The sequence below is a fragment of the Molossus molossus genome, unplaced genomic scaffold, assembly GCF_014108415.1.
Source record: "Molossus molossus isolate mMolMol1 unplaced genomic scaffold, mMolMol1.p scaffold_m16_p_13, whole genome shotgun sequence".
Lineage (NCBI taxonomy): Eukaryota > Metazoa > Chordata > Mammalia > Chiroptera > Molossidae > Molossus > Molossus molossus.
The window spans coordinates 4299901-4322544 of NW_023425348.1; the positions used below are offsets into that span (position 1 = coordinate 4299901).

Sequence of the window (22644 nt, forward strand, 5' to 3'; positions counted from 1 at the left end):
GCTGGTACAATATTCGCAAATCAATAAATGTGATACACCACATAAACAAAATGAAGAATAAAAACCACATGATCATATCAATAGATGCTGAAAAAGCATTCGACAAAATCCAGCATCCATTTCTGATAAAAACGCTCAGCAATGTGGGAATAGAGGGATCATATCTCGACATAATAAAGGCCATATATGAAAGACCTAACATGAAAGCCAACATCATACTCAATGGACAGAAACTAAAAACATTTCCATTAAGAACAGGAACAAGACAGGGATGTCCACTTTCGCCACTCTTATTTAACATTGTACTGGAAGTCTTAGCCATAGCAATCAGACAGGAAGAAAAATATAAGGGATCCAAATTGGAAAAGAGGAATTGAAACTGTCATTATTTGCAGATGACATGACATTATACATAGAAAACCCTAAAGACTCCATCAAAAACCTACTAGACTTAATAAATGAATTTGGCAAAGTAGCAGGATACAAAATTAACGTCAAGAAATCGACGGCATTCTTGTACACCAATGATGAACTCACACAAAGAGAAACTGAAAAAACAGTCCCATTTACCATCACGCCAAAAAAATTAAGATACCTAGGAATAAACTTAACCAAAGAAGTACAGGACCTATTTGCAGAAAACTACAGGTCATTGAAAAAAGAAATAGAGGAAGATATAAAAAAGTGGAAGCACATACCCTGTTCATGGATTGGAAGAATTAACATCATTAAAATGTCCATACTACCCAAAGTAATCTATAGATTCAATGCAATCCCCATCAAAATACCAATGACATATTTCATAGAACTAGAACAAATACTTCAAAAGTTCATATGGAACCAAAAAAGACCCCAAATAGCCACAGCAATCCTGAAAAAGAAGAACAAAGTAGGTGGGATCACAATACCAGATATCAGGTTATACTCCAAAGCGACTGTAACCAAAACAGCCTGGTACTGGCACAAGAACAGGCATATAGACCAGTGGACCCAGAAATGGACCCAAGGCAATACGCTCAATTAATATTTGACAAAGGTGGCAAGAGCATACAGTGGAGTAAACTCAGCATCTTTAATAAATGGTGTTGGGAAAATTGGACAGCTACATGCAAAAAAATGAAACTACACCATCAACTTACACCATACACAAAAATAAACTCAAAATGAATAAAAGACTTAAATGTGACCCATGAATCCATAAAAATTCAAGAAGAAAATGTAGGCAACAAAATTTTGGACATCATACGGAGCAGAATTTTCACTGATACATCACCTAAAGCAACAGAAACAAAGGAAAGAATGAACACAAGGGACTACACCAAACTAAAAGCTTCTGCACAGCAAAAGAAACAATCATCAAAATGGAAAGGCAACCCACTGTATGGGAGAACATCATTGCCAATGATGTATCAGATAAGGGGTTAGTTTCCAAAATATATAGAGTGCTCCTACAACTCAACAAAGGAAGACAAATAACCCAATTAAAAAATGGGCAGAGGCGCTGAACAGACACCTCTCCAAACAGGACATACAAATGGCCAAGAGACATATGAAGAAATGCTCAACATCACTAATCATCAGAGAGATGCAAATTAAAACAACAATGAGGTATCACCTCACACCTGTCAGAATGGCCGCCATCAACAAATCATCAAACAACAAGTGTTGGCGAGGGTGTGCAGAAAAGGGGACTCTAGTACACTGCTGGTGGAAATGCAGACTGGTGCAGCCGCTGTGGAAAACAATATGGTGTTACCTCCAAAAATTAAAAATCAAACTTCCATTTGACCCAGTGATCCCACTTCTAGGAATATACCCTAAGAAGCCTGAAACACCAATCAGGAAGAATATATGTACCCCCATGTTCATAGCAGCACTATTTACAATAGCTAAGATCTGGAAACAGCCCAAGTGTCCATCAGTAGACGAATGGATGAAAAAGCTGTGGTACATATACACAATGGAGTACTATGCAGCGGTAAGAAAGAAAGATCTCTTATCCTTTGAGACAACATGGAGGGACCTGGAAAGTATTATCCTAAGTGAAAGAAGCCAAGCAGAAAAAGACAAATACCATATGATCTCACTTATATACGGAATATAATGAACATAACAGTCTGGGGAATGCAGTAGACCCAGAAACATGGATGTAGGGCATAAACTGACATCCCTCAGAAGAGGGCGTGGGGGGGTGGGAAGAGATAAACCACAGAACTTATATGCATGTATGCATGACCAATGGACATGGACAACTAAGCCAGGGACGTGGCGGTGGTGGGTTGGGGAGGGGGTTGCCAATGGGGTAAAAAAGGTAAAATATCTGTAACAAAAAAATAAATTTAAAGAAAAAAAAAGATTGCAAGGGGAAAAAAAACAAAAACAAACAACAACAACAAAAAACAAAGATAGGAAATAGAAACACAGACCTCAAAGAGCAGCACCCAGTACAATTAGGAAACTCTGCCCTGCAGAGGGGAGACTAGGGCACTTGCTCTTCTCTGCCTAGGCTCTGGGTGATGTGTCTGAAATAATGTGATCATGACTATTCATCCCAAATAGTGCGATCATAGAAATTCCACACATCAAAACTTAATGGAACTACCGTACAGTTCTTGAGGAAAATTATAATAGTAAATACTTATGTAAGAAAAAAAGCAATGCTGAAAATTAAACAAATTATGAAGTTGAAAATGTAGGTGGAAGCAAATAAGAGCAAAATACTTTTAATAAAATGAAGAACATACAATAGTTCAAATTTTAAAAGTTAGTGTACTGAAAAGACTAATAAAATTATGAGACTTCTGACTAAATTGAGTGATATATAGATAATAGATATAATAAGAGAAGACAAAAATTTATTTTCAAATTCTAATTTTAAAAGGAATAAAATTACAGATATGAAAAAGATAAAAAACAATATGAGATTATTTTGAATAGCTTTATAACATAAAAGTTGCCAATTCTGTCAATGGAGAAATTCCTAAGAATATATAAATTAATAAGACAGTCTCAAGAAAAAAATTGAAAAACTTTGTAGGAGCTATACTTTAAACTTTTTTTTTTCAATCTTCACCCGAGGATATTTTTCCTTTATCTTCAGATAGAGTGAGAGAGAGACATCGACGAGAGAGAGACACATCGACTGGTTGCCTCCCATACAACCCTGACCAGGTCCAGGGACCAAATCACAACAGAGGTACGTGCCCTTGACTGGAATCAAACCTGTGACTCTTTGGTCCACAGGCCGACATTCCAATGGCTGAGCCAAACCAGCCAGGGCTGTGGGGGCTATACTTTTAAAATATTTAATGAAGTTAAAAATATTATCTCAGCCCTGGCCGGTTTGGCTCAGCGGTTAGAGCGTCGGCCTGCGGTCTGGAGACCCGGGTTCGGTTGCAGTTTGTCCCCGGCCCTGGTTGGGTCGTGTGGGTGGCAGCCACTCGATGTGTCCCTTTCACATCGATGTTTCTGTCTCTCTCTCTCTCTCTCTTCTCTCTCCCTCCCAGTCTATCTGAACAAAAAATGTCCTCAGGTGAGGATAAATAAATATATATATATAGAGAGAGAGAGAGAGAGTCTCAAAGTAAATCCCAGACACAAGCAATTCACATTAAAGTTCTACTAATATTCCTCAAACAAAAAATCAAATTTGCATTAATCATTTCAGAGACTAGAAAAAGAGGCAACATAAGCTAAATCGAGTAATAGACACTAGTAGAAATGTTATACCAAAGATAATATTTATTCAAAGATCACAAATGAAAATAAATATCAGGCAACCTTTAAAAAAAGATATACATGCCCTGGCCAGTTTGGCTCAGCTGTTAGAGCGTAGGCCCGTGAACCAAAGAGTCATGGGTTCAATTCTGATCAAGGGCATGTTCCTCAGTTGCAGTTCAGTCCCGGTTCTGGTCAGAGTCATGCAGGAGGCAACTAGTCAATGTGTCTCTCATATTGATGTTTCTCTCTCTCTCTCTCTCTCTCTCTCTCTCTCTCTCTCTCTCTCTCTCTTTCTGTCTCTCTCTCTCTCCCCCTCCCTCCCTCCCTCCCACTCTATCTGAAGATAAATGGGAAAAAATATCCTTGGGTGAGGATTAAAAATAATAATAATAAAATTTTTTTAAAATATACTTGACCTTTGAATGTATGACTTTCAATCATAAAAAATGTAATTCACCACATAAACAGATTAGAAAAATAATATAATTATCTCAATACTGGGAGAAAACATGGTCAATAAAATTCATCAATACAATTCTGCAAAACTACCCATAATAAACCTAACAAACATGTTAAGATTGTTTGATAAATTATGCTTCCCTGTACTCACACTCCTTTGCAATATAATATTCTATTCCTCCCATAAAAGATGATACGTTTCTCTACCCCCTAGAAGCTTGGCTGATCCTGTGATTTGCTCTAATAGAATGTGGCAAATGTGACATGTAATTTTCAAAGCCTAGTCTTTAAGAAAGCTTGCAGTTTTTGCACTGTGGAACACTGAAACACCATGCTAACCTCTGGTTGATAAAAGGCTATGTAGTTGTGCCTGGTCGGTGTGGCTCAGTGGCTGAGTGTCGACCCATGCATCAAGAGGTCGCCAGTTCGATTCCCAGTCAGGGCACATCTGGGAGGTGGCCAATCAATGTTTTTTCTCATCGATGTTTCTATCTCTCTCTCCCTCTCCTTTCTTCTCTCTCTAAAATCAATAAAGAAAAAAAAATTTTTTTAAGGCTATGTAGTTGCAAAACCCCAGCCAATAGGCAGTATCATCTGCAAACCTGCATAAATCCATCTTGAACCTTCCAGCCCAGTCAGCTCTCCAAATGAGGGCAGCCTCACATGTGAACCCAGATAAAAGCAAAGAGGAATAACCATGGCAGCCCTCACAGAGTTTTGGGATGGTTTGCTATGCTATGTAGTAAAGACTAACTGAAGCACCATAAATGGTAGAAAACTTCTTTACCTGTGTTGTGGATTGAATCCTCATCAAAATTCGTACATTGGAGCTCTAACCCCAACAGTAGCAGTATTTGGAGATGGAGCCTCTAAGAAAGTAATTAAGGTTAAATAAGCTCATAAGGATGGGGCCCTGATCTGAAAGAATTAGTGTCCTTTGAGGAAGAGACATGAAAACGTTCAGGCATGCTAGAGAGCATGCTCTGGCCTTTATTCATTCTCTCCCTCCCTCTCTGAAAAATATACACAGAGGAAAAGCCACATGAGGACATTGTGAGAAGAGACACCCATCCACAAGCTGAAAAAAGAGTGCTCACCAGAAACTGACCACACTGGCACCCATCTCAGACTTCCTACCTGCAGGACTATCACAACATAAATCTCTGTTTTTAAATAATCCAGGCTGTGGTATTTTTTATGGTAGCCCAAGAAAACTAATACAATCTAATAAATAGTTTCTACAAAACATTGCAAATATTATAATCAATAATAAAATGTTAGAAAGCATTCCCTCTAAAATCAACATAAGAATGTCAGCTATCACTGCTTTTATTCAACATTGACTTTCTAGCTGTCCCAAGAAGTCAAGAAAAGGCAATTAGATGTATGACTGAAAAGCAAAAAAGCTAAACTGTCATTTTTCTAAGACAATATAGTAGTCCCCCCCTGTCTGTGGGGGATACGTTTCAAGACCCCAGTGGATGCCAAATATCACAGACAGTACTAAATCATACATATATAAACTATTTTCCTATACATAAATATCTATGATAAAGTTTATAAGGCACAGTAAGAAATTAATAACTAATAATAAAATAAAACAATTATAATCATACTCTCCAGTAATTCTTATGTTTTTCAGTACAAAATTATCCCTGAATCTGTGTAATCATCCCTATTTGCAGTGACTGGCATGGTGTCCCTCAATTCAGAGACTTTCTATAGACTAAATGTTTACTGCAGCAACACATAATCTCAATTGAAACACATCTTCACCCACAAATTTAATGTCTTTCCATCTTAACTAAGCACTTATCACATGCTATGGCCATAACTTTGTAGTTGGAGGCATAACAGCAAAAATACAACGAATTTCCTTTTTATTCTTCCCAATTTCACAGCAGAGTCATTCTTACCATAGATCTTAGCAACCTCAGCATATTTTTTTCTTTCCTTTCTACATCAAGAATGTTATCTTTTCACTTAAAGGAAGCAGTTTTTGGCTTCTCTGGGGCATATCCGAATTGCCAGCATCACCTACTCTTGCAATTTGGGGCCACTATAAGTAAAATAAGGGTGACTTGAACACAAGCACTATGATACCTGACAGTCAACCTGAAAACCAAGACTGCTCGTAAGTGACTAATAGGCGGGAGTGTATACGGAGTGGAGAAGATGGACAAAGGGATGAGTCACATCTCAGGCAGGATGGAGCAGGGCAGTGCATGATTTCATCATACTACTTGTAATGGCCAGTACTAATCTAAATGGCCAGCAATTTAAAATTTATAAATTGTTTATTTCTGGAATTTTCCAAAAGTTTTCCATTTAATATCTTTGGACCACAGTTAACCACAGGCAACTGAAATTTCAAAAAGAAATGTGGCTAAGGGGGGACTACTGTATAACAATTTTTAAAAATAATTTATAATTTATATACTATATATTATACTCAAACTATATAGTAAACTACTGTATACAAACTAAAATCTTGTGTATTTTAAATGAACAGAAATTCATTAAACAATATTATTTCTTTACCTTCAGCTCAAGTATTATTCCTTTTTTCAATAGTTATTCAGAACCGCTTAAGTTTATCAGTCATTATTCTCATCATCCACTTCCTAACATTTTTATGCTCCCCTGGAGTGCTTGGCCAGCTACAGTATGTTTAACTGTATTACAAAACACATGAGAATGAAACAAACCATATTAAATCTTCTCTAGTCCTGGCTGGGTACTTCAGTTGGTTAGAGCATTGTCCCAATAGACCAAGATTGTAGGTTCAATCCCTGGTCAGGGCACATACAAGAAGCAAACAATGAGCTCTGGCCAGTGTGGCTCAGTTGATTGGGCATCATCCATGCACCAAAAGGTTGCGGGCTCAATCCACAATGGGGTGAGTAGGAGGCCACCGATTGATGTTTCCTTCTCACATCTGTTTCTCTTTTTCTCTCCCTCTCCCTTCCTCTCTCTCTAAAAATCAATAAAAATGGTTTTTGAAAGAGAATCAACCAATGAATGCATAAATAAGTGGAATAACAAATTGATGTTTCTCTCTCTTTCTCTCAAATCAATAAATAAAAAAGTTTTTTTAATCTCACATACTGCATAAACAGTACATTGACATGTTAAAGTGAGATAGGAAAACATCCAGAGGTTTATCTTTCTAATGTTAATACATGATGAATAAAGGAGGAAATAATCCTTTCTCTATATCTCTCAAGGCATTCAATAAAAATAGTTACGCCAGTCACACACAAGATCATACAGTAATTATATTGATGATTTGTGAGATGAGACTGCACTCACCATGTTAAGCACTGACATCATCTTTGCAAGGCAATATGATATTAAAAGACTGAAAATAAATCTCAGGACACCTCCTAGATCATTCAATTTTAACATAAGCAAATTAAGAATGAACTTCTCTCTCATCAAAGGATGTTTACATTTTACTAAGACTAGTGAATATACCAGTTTTCAAAAACTAAGGTATATATTATTTGAAGTAATAGGCTGAACACTTCATTATAAATCATATATATTAATGTTTTATGTATAATTCTGGTTTATGATAAATAACTCAGACCTGGAATTAATTACTAAATTATGTGAAATGTTTGAATTCACTTCTGCCTTAAGAATATGTAATTATGATGCTTTGTTGCACTTTGTATAATTAGCTTCTCTAATAATCCCACTTGCTGAGAGTAAAATTATACTTTTGTAATTTATGAAAGTATAAATAAGACAAACACAGAATATATAAACACATATTATATATGCACACCCATAAATACACATATATAAGACTGCATGTCTCCTAATATCCTACTACTTTTACCTATTTATTTAAAAAATATATATTATATACCACATTTAAAAAAGAGTATGGCAATTAATTTTTAAAACTAAATATGTACCTGTCATATGATTCATCCATCCTACTCCTAATCATTTTCCTGAGAGCAATAAAGGCATATGCTTATACAAAGACACAAAATAGCCCTGGCCAGTTTTGCTCAGTGGTTAGAGCGTTGACCCAGAGACCAGAGAGTCCCGGATTCAGTTCCCGCTAAGGGCACATACCTTGGTTGCAGTTTGTCCCTGGCCCTAGTTGGGGTTGTGTGGGTGGCAACCACTCGATATGTCTCTCTCATGTCAATGTTTCTCTCTCTCTCTTCCACCCTCTCTCCCTCCCGCTCTACCTGAAGATAAATGCAAAAATGTCCTCGGGTGAGAATAAAAAAAAAGACAAAATATTCAAATATGCATAGCAGTTTAATGTTAGTATCTTCATACTGGAAACAGTGTAAATGTCCTTTAATGAGTGAAGGAAAAACAAATTGTGATACATCCATACATGGGCTACTAATGAGCAATAAAAATGAATAAACTGCTAATATGCACAGCAGAGATGAATCTTACATAAATTTATGTAGCCAGACAGAAAAGAGTACTTAAATGTATAATACTTTTATATAAAACTCAAGGAAATGCAACTAATCTACACTGACAAAAAAGAAATCAGTAGTTGCTTGGGAGAGGGGGGAGGAAAGATAGGAAAAAGGGATTACAAAGTGCTAGAGAAAAGTTTTGGGTGGTGATGGAAATGCTCTCTGATGTGGTGGTGTCTCACAGGAATATATACATGTCAAACTTTATCAACTCATACACTCTTTTTGTTTTTTACTGAGTGTCAATTAACCTCAACAAAGCTGTAAAAACTGAAAAAAATGTAAAACAATGTTAGTTCACAGAAAACTAGGAAAGTGGAAAAGTGGCTTTAGGGCCAATAAAAAACAGTGGTTATTCTAGTAGATAAAAAGTTGAAAAAAGCTGATATGGTCCGGCCAGTGTGGTTCAGTAGTTGAGCAACAACTCACGCACCAAGAAGTCACCGGTTCGATTCCCGGTCAAGACATATGCCCAGGTTGTGGGCCTGTTCCCCAGTGGGGGCATGCAGGAGGCGGCCAATTGATGTTCTCTCTCATCGCCGTTTCTATCTCTCTCCTTTTCACTTCCTCTCTCTCTAAAATCAATAAAGGAATAAATAAAATTTTCTTTTTAAAGAAAAGCTGATTTGGTTACTGAACATAGAGGCTATGGCTTTTCTCACTGCCATCCCTGATCCTAGCTCCGGATGCTATCCAGGTACTACAACTTGCTTCAGGTGCTAGAGACAAAAAACACCTCTTTGATCCATGAGGTGCCTACTCACAGGCTGGGCCTGGTGCCTGTCATGCCCATGCTCTAACCATGAGGAGGGTCGGAACATGTCATTTTCAACACCTACCATGGTAGTCATGTCCCTCCCACTAAGAATGTTTTTGAGGAAAGTACTACGAGATGTCTACATTTTGAGTGACAGAGTCGAAATTAGAACATTTTTACAGATACACAAAGATATTATCATCCATAGATTCAACCATAGTCAAGATTTTCCAATACTTGCTTCCCTCATTTTTATTTTTTTAATTATGTTTTAAATTTGTTATTATTTCTTACATCTTTTAAGACAAATCCCAGATCAGTTATTTAATTCTTACATACTAAGTGTGTAGCTAAAAAGAAAAAATGGATATAACCACATGCCATTATTTCACCTAACAAAATTAATAAAAATTAATTGGTGTCATAAAACACCCACTCCATAATTAAATTTCCCTTATTATCTCAAAATTTGTTTAAGTTGGACAGTTTGAATCAGTGCCCATAGCAAAATCATGTGGTTGTTATGTACTTTAAGTCTCTTTAGCATAGAGTCTCTTTTTTCATGCCATTAACCTCTTGATAAAACTGAGTCAGGAGTCTTGAAAGTGTCCCACATCCTAAATCCAGTGGTGTTGCTTAAGTTGTTCCTTTATACCCACCCCACCTTGTTTTCTGTTAATGGGACATTAGTTCTAAAGGTTTGATTAGATTCAGCTTCTTTTTCTTTTTCCGAGGGGGAAACATCTTATTTCCTTTATTTCCCGTAAATGGTCAAATAGTCACCAATGTTTTCCTGTTCTCTCTTTCTCTCTCTCACTCTCCCCCTCTTTCTCTCTCCCTTCCTCCCTTCCTCAGTCGTAGTTGCATAAAGTATTATATTACTTTCAGGTGTCACCAATATTCTATTTTCTTTTAAAGTATAATTGATATTCAATATTGTATCAGTTTTAGGTATACAACACAGTAGCTCGACACTGATATACCTTACCAGTGAGCACCATAATGTCTTGTTTTTGCAAGAATGTATCTGGAAAGTGTACTTCACATTGCATCACATCAGGAGGTACACAGTGTGTGAATGTCTCCTGTTTGTGAAACAGATCAATCACTGGGTACAAGTGGTAACAAATGATCCCTCTCTTGCATATTTTCCCATCAACCTTCCATCAAATTATGATATTAACCTGTGATGGTAACTTTATCAATGTTATTTGATTGGGATTGTAAAATGGTGATATTTTTCAAATTCTATCATTCCCTCTATATTTGTTATCCAAAATTAATCAATAAAAAAATGTCAAGATCCAAGATGGTAATGGAGTAGATGAATGTTACACTCACTCCTCCCAGGACCAAACTGGAATTACAACTAAAATATAGAAGAATCAACCTGAAAAACCAACAGAAGACTAGCTCAAGAGGAGTCTTATAACCAAGGATTTACAGAAGAAGCCACATCATAACTGGTAGGTAGGGTGGAGACATGAAAAGGGCTGATCCCACACCAGAGTGCAGCTGTTGAGAATCCATAGGGGTATCTCAGCTGCAAAGATCCCCCCTGAGGAGCTTGAGGTCTCAACTCCGCTCACAGCTACACCATCCAGTGCACCAGAGCTGGAAAGAGGAGCCCACATTACATCCTGTTATGAAAATCAGCAAGAATTGTCCACCAGGGAGAAATGAGAGTCTGCTGGAAACCTAGGTGTTCTCTTAAAGAGCCAATGCACAAAATCTCATTCACAGCCACTCAGGTTGGACTCCGCAGGAAGGAGGTCAGCTAGAGCAAACTGGAGCTGTGCGAGAAGAGACAGGGTTGTGTGGCTCGGAGAGAGCTGAAGGAACAACTACCAGGGTCCCTGGGCTGAGTCCCTCTCCCACACTGCCCACAATCTTTCCTGGGTCATGCACTCCTCCTTCATATGGCATCAGCCTAGGTGAATGCACTAGCCCCACCTTCCCAACTCTCGGTGGCCTGTCCTGACAAGCTCTCATCCTACACTATTCAGCTAGCTGCAGCCAGTCTGGGCCAGGAGGTCCAAGCAGAAGCAGGGAGAGACTGAATTGTGAGTATCACAGGAGTGGGGAACGTCCGGCCCCCAGGCCATATAAGGCCCACAAAATCAATACAACTAACATCACACACTGCACCAAATTAGCCTGACCAAATATAGCAAGCTAATTTTTAAGTTGATAATTTTGCGCGGCCCAAGAATGATGTTATAAATATCCAAATGGCCTTTGGCAGAAAAAAGGTTTCCCACCCCTAGATGGGCCTTTTTCACCTTGCACGCCCAGCCAGTGCCACCATTCTTCTTCTTCTACTTCACAAGGCCAAAGCATGGTCTGTTTAAGCCTGATGAACGCTGCTGGCCTCACCCTGAAGACCCTCTGAGACCCTGCCCCACCACAAAGGTCTGAGGGCACCTGGGAGGTTGGCAACTGACCTTCGTATACCCTGAGATTTTGCTGAATGGCTTAAGACCAAACACTGGCACTGACTTTGAATCTACATCAATCTGGTGAACACCACTCAGCCCAATCTGGTGCCTTACTGAGAAATCACCTCACGCGACTTGGTTATCCCCAGAGTCTCTTTCAGTGACTAAGCCTAACTGAGCCAGCAGGCCAAGGCACATCCCAGGCTGCCTTAGGCCTTTTGCTCACCAGCTCCTAGCCTTAGTGCTGGTGGAGGCCAGTTGGTGCACAGCTTGGTCACTCCCACACACCTAGGTCAAGCAGAGAGAGACACAGACTGTGGATCGCTCTGTAGCTCCAAACAGGTAGTCCAGGGTCAGTCACAGGCAGTATCTCACATTGACCTGCACCAGAGTCACTCACAAGAGGCCCCAAAACCAACACACCCAGTGACAGGCCATGTCAAAGCATAGCAAAATTAGCTCCATAAGTGACACATCCAAATAGAGATCCCAGTAGGCACAAGACCCTGGTAGGCCAAATTCTATTTCATGGGGTCAGCACAGCAGCACATACCCTGTGGTTGGGGTCAATCCTCACAGTCAGCTAGCATGAGTCAACCTCACTCATGAACATACCAAAAGCAATCAAGGCCCAACTGCAACAGGAGGGTTCACATAACCCACACAAGGGCCATTCATGGAGTACCTAGCTCAGGTGATGAGGGAGATGGTCCACTGAGCCCCACATGACACCTACTACATAAGGCTTAGAGATATAGGAGATCTATCTAAAAACACAGAAACAACTACAGAGAGGCAGCCAAAAGTGGAAAGACAAAGATACATGTCCTAAATAAAAGAACAGGAGAAATCCCCATAAAAAGAACTAAATGAAATGAAGACAAGTAATATACCTGATACAGAATTCAAACCAATGTTTATAAAAATGATCAAGGAGTTTAGGGGAAGAAATAATGAACTCAATGAGAACTTAAGTAAGGAGATAGTAAGTATAAAAAAAGGTCATAGGAACCTTGAAAATAACCAGAAATAAAGAACACAATAATTAAAATGAAGAATAGATTAGAAGGAATCAATAACAGAATAGATAGCAGAGGACTAAATCAGTGATTTGGAAGACAAGGTGGCAGAAAACACCTAATCAGAGCAGAAAAAAACAAAAGAATAAAAGAGATAAGTGTCATGGTTTAAGGAACCTCTGGGACAACATCAAGCATAACAACATCCACATCATAGGGGATAATGACCGAAAATTTCCCTAACCTTGTGACACACAAGTCCCAGAAGCACAGAGAGTCCCAAACAAGATGAAACCAAAGAGGCTCACACCAAGACACACCGTATTTAAAATGGCAAAGATTAAAGACTCAGAAGAAAAATCTTCAAAGCAGCAAAACAAAGACAATTAGTTGCCTACAAGAAAGTTCTCATAAGACAGTCAGCTGATTTATCAACAAAAACATTTTAGGCCAGAAGGAATTGGCACAATATATCCAAAGTGATAAAATGCTAGGACCTACAACCAATACTACTCAACCAAGAATAGCTATCATTTAAAACTGAAGGAAAAATAAAGAGCTTTCCAGACAAGAAAAAGCTAAAGGAGTTCATCACCACCAAATCAGTATTGCAAATAATGTTAAAGGTACTTCTTTAAAAAGAATAAAGAAAAAAAGAAAGAGAAACATAGTTATAAACAATAAAATAGCAATAAATACATACCTGTCAACAATAACTTTAAATGTAAATGGCTTAAATGCTCCAGTCAAAATATATAAGGCAGCTGAATGGATAAGAAAACAAGACCCATATATATGCTATCTACAAGAGACCCACCTCAGAATAAAAGATACACACAAACTGAAAGTAAAAAGATGGAAAACAATATTTCATTCAAATAGAAATGAAAAAAAAAAAAATCTGGGGCCCTAGTCAGGGTTGCTCAGTGGTTAGAGAATCAGCCCATGCACCGAAGAGTTGCAGGCTCAATCTCCAGCCCATCATGGCACATATGGGAGGCAACCAATCGATGTGTCCCTTTCACATCGATGTTTCTCTTTCTCTTTTTCTCTCTCCCTCCCTCTGTCCTTCCCTCCCTCCCTGCCTTCTACTCTCTCTAAAAATCAATGAAAAAATATCCTTGGGTCAGAATTAACATAAAAAAAGTTAAAAAGCTGGGGTAGCAATATTTACTTCTAATAAAACAGATGCTTATAAAAGGCAATAATAAGAGACAAAAAAGACACTACATTAAGATATAACATTGTCATTTGTGACAACATGGATGGACCTTGAGAGTATTATGTTAAATGAAATAAGGCAGTCAGAAAAAGCTAAGAATCATATAATTTTACTCATATGTGTAATATAAAACTGAAATTCATGGACACAGACAGCAGTGTGGTGGTTACCAAGGGACGAGAGTAGGGCAGTGGTGGGAGATGGATGGGCCTACTTTATGATGATGGAAAATGGTTTGACTTTGAGTGGTGGGCACACAATGCAAAAGTACACTTGAAACCTATATGATCCTATTAACCAGTATCACCCCAATAAATTTAATTTTTAAAAAATTTGTAAAGATACTACGTAACTTCGGTTGCAGTTTGTCCCCAGCCCTGGTTGGTCGTGCAGGTGGCAGCCACTCGATGTGTTCCTTTCACATCGATGTTTCTCTCTCTCTGTTCCTCTCTCTCCCTCCCACTCTACCTGAACAAAAAATGGAAAAATGTCCTCGGGTGAGGATAAAAAAAAAAAAAAAAGAATAATTCGCCCTGGCCGGTTTGGCTCAGCGGTTAGAGCGTCCGCCTGCGGTCTGGAGAGACCCGGGTTCGGTTCCCGCTAAGGGCATATACCTCGGTTGCAGTTTGTCCCCGGCCCTGGTTGGTCGTGCGGGTGGCAGCCACTCGATGTGTCCCTTTCACATCGATGTTTCCCTCTCTCTCTCTTCCTCTCTCTCCCTCCCACTCTGTCTGTACAAAAAATGGAAAAATGTCCTCGGATGAGGATTAAAAAAAAAGATACTACGTAATGATAAAGGGATCAATCCAACAAGAAGTGATAACCCTTGTAAATATGCACCCAACATAGGAGTCCCTAAATGTATTAAGCAAATCTTGATGGACAAAAAGGGAGAGATTACCATGAAATATAATGCACAAAAGAATGGTAAAATGGATGTTTCATTCTTCCCCTTTAATAGCCATTTTTCAAACTAAGAGACATTTTTAATTCTCACTAAATGATAAACCATAAAAGTAAGAATTCAAGTTTATAATATTTAAAAGTAATAAATATAAAATCATTGTGTGTTACAAAATTAAATAGGCTGATGATGTTTTCCAATCCACTTGTTTTTGTCTAAATGATCAAAGAACTCAAAATATGACAACTAGTCAAATGAAGATTTGCCTGTGGTGATTTCAGAATTTAGTACACTGTGTATAAAAGTACATAATATATTACCTCTTTTTGTTGATGGTGCTATTTTGCAATGGTATAGTTAATAAACATGTTCTTGAAATATGAGTTAATATATTCAAACAGAAAATATCTCAGAGGAAAAAAATCTTAAGCTGCCTGATTTCAAAAAAATGATTATGCCAGGAATCTGTGACTTCTGTAATGACCAATGAGAAAACATTTGGGTCAGGATAACTGCAGGTGCTGAGCATGAGTAGCCACCTCTGCTGAGTTCATGAAACCTATTCAGTGCAATGTAGTAAAATGATCACACTAGGGATTAATCTTTAAATCTTTGGCAATAAAAACCACCATTGCATTTTAAGAATAAATATAACATATTTTAAGAATTTTACTTTTAAATTGCTATAGAGGTATGAAAACATTATGGAATGTTAACATTTGTTTAGGAAAAAAGTGAATGTGTAGCTAGTACTTAAAAAATATTTAGCTCTTATAGAAAAATAAATGTTATTGTTATAAAATGTCTTTTGACAGAAGAAGTAAAGGTAATAAGGAATTTTATCATAACATTTGCCTCCTAAAGCCTGCTCTTTTTTTTGGAGCAACAGCATTAGCCTACTGCAATTGTTTTCATTCTTGTTGTTGCTTCAAGTCTTACTTCCCGTTGTCAATTCTCTACAAGCCATAAGCCACCAGAGTGATCTATTATCACCATGGCTCACTCACAGGGCTCAACGTTATCAAGTCCCCTTTACCTCTGCAACCTCCTGGCCTCATCCTTCCACTCTGTCTCCCTATTGTGCTTCAGCCACGTCTGTTTCACTGCTGTCCCTCCTCTTAAAAAACAGGGATGGCCCATAAATATATCAAAAGATATTCAATTTTATTAGTAATCAAAATGCAAATTAAGAACACAATGAGATGCCATTTTTGCCCACCAGATTGGCAAATATGAAGGCTTCCAAAAATGCCAAGTACTGGTGGGAATAAAAGAATGTAGATATTATACACTTCTGGTGAGAGAGTAAATTAATACAACCACTAAAAACAATTTGACACAACAATTCTATTTTTTAAAAGATACCCTAGAGAAACTCATGCACAGACATACCAGGAAACACATACACGATGGTCATACTAGCACTGTTTGTGCTAAACCAATAACATAAGAAAATCTTAGAAAAATAATGCGTAGTGAAATGAGCAAGTCCTAGAATGCAACATGCAATATATCATTTATAGACTTCAAAAATAAGCAAAATGAAACAATATGTTTTAGGCACAAATTGTGTGTGTGTGTGTGTGTATGAGAATGCATTCATGCAATACAACTATTTTAAAAAATATAAAACTATATAAAGGTTATAAACAAAACAGAAAATGGTGGGTCCCTCAGCAGAAAGCCAGAGGGATGAAATAGTAGAGAATCACATAGTTGTTGATAAAAGTTGTTGGTAATATCCTAGTTCTTGGTTCCTGGGTTTCAATATATCATGTTTTCAATGTTTAATGTATATATTAATGCTACATATATAGTCTTTTTTATGTATCAAAGATTGTATTTTGAAAAGACAGTTAATAATCAAAATTAAAGAAACACATATAAGTCCTACAGAAATATAAGTCATAGGTACATAAATCTTATGAAAGAACACAAAGCAGGTTAAGGGGAATAAGCAATACTAAGTGTTGAGAAAAGTTGCTATTTTATTTTATTTACTTTTTTAAACTTATCTTTCTTGTTGAATGTATTATAAATGTTCCCCCCTTGTTTTCCCCATTGACCCCCTGTCCCCAATCCCGCCCCCCTCCTGCCTTCCCCACACTATTGTCAGTGTCCATTGGTTATGCATATATGTATAGAAGTTCTTTGGTTTATCTCATCCCACTCTCCCTCCCCCATTCCCTTTGAGGTTCACCAGTCTAACAATTTGTACTTCTTAATTCCTTCACCTTTTTTACCCAGTCAGCCAGCCCCCACCCATCTGGCAAGCAACAAAAAGTTCTCTGCATCTCTGAGTCTCTTTCTGTTCTGCTTGCTCATTTTTTTGTTGATTCAATTGTTGATAGATATGTATGTATTGTTATTTTATTGTTCATATTTTTGTTCTTCTTCTCCTTCAAGAAGACCCTTCAACATTTCATATAATACTGGTTTGGTGGTGGTGAACTCCTTTAGCTTTTTCTTGTCTGGAAGACTCTTGATATGTCCATCAATTCTAAATGATAGCATTGCAAGATAGATGGTTGTAGCTCATTGCTTTTCATCATCTTGAATATCTCTTGCCACTCCTTTCTGGCCTACAAAATTTCTTTTGAGAAATCAGCTGACAGTCTTATGAAAGCTCCCTTGTAGGTAACTGCTTTTCTCTTGCTGTGTTTAAGATTTTCTCTTTGTCTTTCACCTTTGGCATTTTGATGATGATGATGTCTCGGTGTGGGCCTCTTTGGGTTCATCTTGTTTGGGACTCTCTGTGCTTCCTGAACTTGTCTGTTTCCTTCACAAAACTAGAGAAGTTTTCTGTCATTATTGTTTCAAATAGGTTTTCAATTTCTTGCTCTCTGTCTTCTCCTTCTGGCACCCCCATGATGAGAATGTTGGCATGCTTGAAGTTCTCCTAGCGGCTTCTTATACTATCCTCATTTTTTAAAATTACTTTTCCTTTTTGCTGTTCTGATTGGGTGCTTTTGCTTATAAGCGGCAAAGAAAGGACTTGGATAAAGTGACATTTGGAGACCTGAAGGGATAATCCATGCAGGTATCTAGGGGACAAATGCTCCAGGCAAAGGAAACAAAATCCAAAGGCTCTCAGGCAGAAGCTTAAAGCCACTGTGGCTGCCCCAGAGTAAGCAGGGAAAAGAGGATTAGAAGACTAAAGTGAAGAGGGAATAGGCTTGAGCACAGGTGCTTGTAAACCATTGTAATGGATGTTTTTCTAAGTTAGGTGGAAAGTGATGAGGAAAATGACCATTGCTATTACCATCTATAGAATATGAAAATGTCCATCCTTTAGTTAGAAGACCTTATTACTTAGATAGAGTTGAGCTGGCCTAAGGATATGGAAGTCTTTGTCCAAAGGGCAAGTTGTATTTCACTCTGTCTAAATTCTATAGAAAGATTTTAAGTGTTTGTGTAAATGTGGATTCAAATAACTTTTAAGACTTCTTTCGAAATTATGCAGGAAATTGACTAGATGCACAATAGCAAGAAGTATTTGCACCAAAATTTTACAGCAATTACCTCAGACTGCTCTAGAGATTCACTGATTTATAAAGAAAGTGACTTTGTTGAAGACTATTTTAAGAATCACACTCTAGTCTGACCAGAGGGGCTCAGTGGTTGAGTGGTTGATCCATAAACCAGGAGGTCACCGGTTCAATTCCTGGTCAGGACATATGCCCAGGTTGTGGGCCCGATCTCCAATGGGGGGCATGCAGGAGGCAGCCAGTTGATGTTCTCTCTCGTCAATCTTTCTCTCTCTTCTTCTCACTTTCTCTCTCTCTAAAATCAGTAAAGGGAAAAAAAAATTAAAAGAAAAAAAAAGAAGAATCACACTCTACCATACCTCCAAGTTCATTAGTTCCATAAATTATAACTTGAAATTATTGAAATGTAAAGTCTTAAATATGATATTCAATTATATGACATCTTTTTCTTATGCCACGGAATTAAACCACAAACTCAATGCAAAGAAAATACTTCTTTTTGTTACTTGTTTGTTTTTGTTTGGTTTTAAGTGGAAGGGTAAAACATGCAGTTACCAAATTCTGGAACTTCTTATATTTAAAACAGTAATTTAAGAAAAAATTTTCTTAAAACACTGAATTCTTGGAGACAGCTTTCTATGAGGTATATTTAATAATTCAAGAAACCTGGTTTACAGTGCTGGGCCTACTGCTGACCAGTGCATGACAACAGAAACTCAATTCCTCTCTAAATAAAGCTTTGAGCAGACTATTTCTAAAGTTTGTTCCAGCTATATAATACCTTAGCAGCTAACAAAATAACATTTTGTTTGTTATTAATTCTGTACCTATAGTTAAGTGAGAAATGTGACTCTGTTTGACCAGATTGTAAAAAAAAGAGTCTGATTTGCATATTTTATGTCATTTATAACACCAAAATAAGAAATTCTCTGTAGTTCATCATAATTCTAATACAGATGCTTTCAAATTTTAGAGAGCCTATGAATCACCCAAAAATACAGATTCCAAAGTCCCACTTTCAAATACTCTAATTTTACAGATCTGGAAGTGGGGAGGGGAGGCAGGAAGAGAGTAACCAAAGAACCTATATGCATATATACATTGCCCATGGACACAAACAACAGGGTGATGAAGACCTGAGGCAGAGTAGGAACCAGGAGAAGGAGGGCAAGGAAAAAAAGGGGGGACATCTGTAATACTCTCAACAATAAAGATAAAAATAAATAAACAAATAAATAAACAAAAATAAAATAAACTTCCCAGATAATTCTCACGTAATGCTAACACCACTACCCTGAGAAGATATTTTCTAGTAGAAAGACAATTGTGTCAGTTTGATGATTACTTTAAATAATCAACATCTGTGATTGTGGGTTACCTGTTAAATTTAAAAAGGGAAAGCAGTAAGATCTAAAGCTGTTGCTTTTACAATAACATGGGAACAAATCTGGGGAAGAGTAATAAAAAATATAGATTTGGTTAGCTTAAGGCTTATAGATCTACTGCCAAGATACTGAATGAAATGACTCCATGAAGAAACATAGCATACAGATGGCAGTTGGATGTTACTGGTGCAGATAAGCAACATACGGTTTTTGAACACAGCAGCCTTCAAAATAATCACGCAGATAATCTTATTTCTTCTTTGACTTTCACTCTGGCTTTTAAGGTTTCAAAAATGCGGTTAAAAACTTTAAGTTCCGTATTGATTTTACATACCTAATATCCAAATTCTGATTGGAATTTTAAGTCCCTAATCTTTACAAATATTATGAGATTTCTTCATCCTTCATTGAATCATAATCACTTGCTTTACACCTATAATTTGTTTTTATATGATTACTTTGTTCTTCACAAAGTGAATCAACTGTTCCACCAACTCCCTGATCCTGACCAGCATCAATGCCAGTGGAGCTGCTACATTTAAAATATTCTAGCTAGGTGGTAGTGATGATGGCTACTCTTCTATAAGGCCTCGCCATCTAAGAGTTTAAGATACCATCATGAGTTTAAGATGTCCAGGTACCATAGCATTCAGATCACTAATGTATACAAAATGTATTTAGTATTTTAATGAATACTTACCATAGAATCATGATGGTATTTTTTTTAATCCTCACCCAATGATATGGGTATTGATTTTTTTAGAGAGAGGGGAAGGAAGAGAAACTTCGACTAGTTGCCTCCCATATGCGCCCCGACTGGGGATTGAGCCCAAAACTTAGGTAATGTGCCCTGACCAGGAATTGAACTTGCAACCTTTTGGTGTAGGGGATGACACTGAAGCAACTGAGCCACACCAGCCAGGGTTAGATATAAAAATTTTATCAGTGCAACTACATATAAATTTATAATTATAAAAAAACATTGCAATAATTATTGATGTATTCTTGACAATGTTGTAATTAGCTAGTCATTAATAACAGGAAAGAAGCAAAGGGAGAAGTAAGACATTATAGACATGTCATTTGGGCAGCTTCACCAGGAAGTTGCAGTTTCACACTCCCACAAACAAAGGGGAGACAGACACATGCCCAGTAAAGTTGGGGGGGACTAGTGAAGATGCTTGCTGTCAGTCATATCTGGGAACAGAGGTCATTGGCCAGAATGGGCATGGCCACTGTAAGCAGCAGGTAGAAATTTGGGGATAATCCCCTAAACAAAGGAATTCACTCTCTTGGTCCCTTCTTGGGACTCTTGGCGTTCGGGCCACACTCTCTTAGTTCTCTCACATTCACCCCTATGGCCCACAGCAGACCCCACACCTGCAATGGACTGACAGACTGCAGACGGAATGCAGGCTAAGCTAGCCTGCTGCTGGACTGAATCTGGACACTGGCTCTGATTTTAGCTCTATGGAAACCACAGCTACATTTCTTCTATGCCTGGGCAAAGGGAAATGGGACTTTGAAAACCCAGGGGTGTAATTTCATGGAAACAAAGCTTTCTACTATGTCACATCCTCTCGTGCAAGTCTCAGAAAATTCCTTTTCTAAGGATATCGCAAGAATTCCACCCTCAGCAGCAACTGGGGAGACAAGGTACAATCCCCTTCTATAACATTGTGAAAGCTACTTGTATATGAAAATGATATTTTAAAACATTTAAGTAATTAAGTAAATAAACAGTGAAACAGACTAAAAAATACAAATAAGAAAGTATGTGTCACCAAAAAACTTTAGGAAGAATATGGAATCCTTTTCACGCAATAAATATTTACAAAACTTTAAATACTAAGACAAGACAAAAAAAGTAGATATTTTTAGATCATATTAAAGTAACCTGTGGGAATAATTTAGTATACTAACTTGAGTGAGTAAAAAGTAAATATGAAGCCTGGGTTGTCTCAGGACTATCTGAAAAAATGACACTGGAGTCTGTCCTCCCAGAATGACTTCCTTAGAAACTACAGATTTGAGTGTGGAAGGTTTGTCTGCCTCGTTTGCTATGAACCCCCTGATCCCTGGGACTCCCCACTTACATTGGGGAACTGCATGCTAGCATGCAAGCCCTGGACTTATGGACTAACATGTAACAGAAGATTGGTTGGAAAGTAAAGCTATGACTTCTTAGTGCCAAGATAACCCTCACACTCCAGGTTCTTGTCAATGGCCGTCATACAATGTCCAGAAGCAAAAGAAGCTGGTATATAGGTGGCTGTTAGGCCTCTCAGCAAGATGAAGCGCTGAGCATTCTGTACTTCTCATCCTGCATTCGTCCCTAAAGTCTCGAAGGCTTTATCACTCTATATTACTCTTTTCCCTTCATTAGATGTGTGATACAAGTTGAAAAAACTCAGATTTTCTTAGTAGCTGAATGATACTGAGATCAGAAATTGTGGAAGCCATGTTAAGTTAAAAAAAAAAAGAGGGGGGTTTTAAAGAAAAGACTCTTGAACTTCTATTGATAAGATTCCCAAAGTAAATACTTTATTGGACTCTATGAAATAACATTTTATTCTCTTAATGATATTTTAATTCTTTAATTTTTTTTGCTTAAGCATTGTTGTGAAATTATTAACACACACAAACACACAAATGTATATATATAAATCTTATATGTTATTGGTGGGGGTACTGAGAAATAATTATTACAGGTCAGCTAAAAAGCATGGAGGTAAACAATTAGAGGGTAATCAAATATTTTATGAAATTTAAGGACATAAAGGACTTTACAT

General features: G+C 37.6%; 1 protein-coding gene across 1 annotated transcript in view; it reads right to left on the minus strand.

Moving 5' to 3' along the window:
- The window catches only part of DYNC2H1 (dynein cytoplasmic 2 heavy chain 1), a 432306-nt gene that overhangs the window by 132502 nt on the left and 277160 nt on the right, over positions 1-22644 (minus strand). The gene's annotated exons all lie outside the window — the stretch shown is intronic.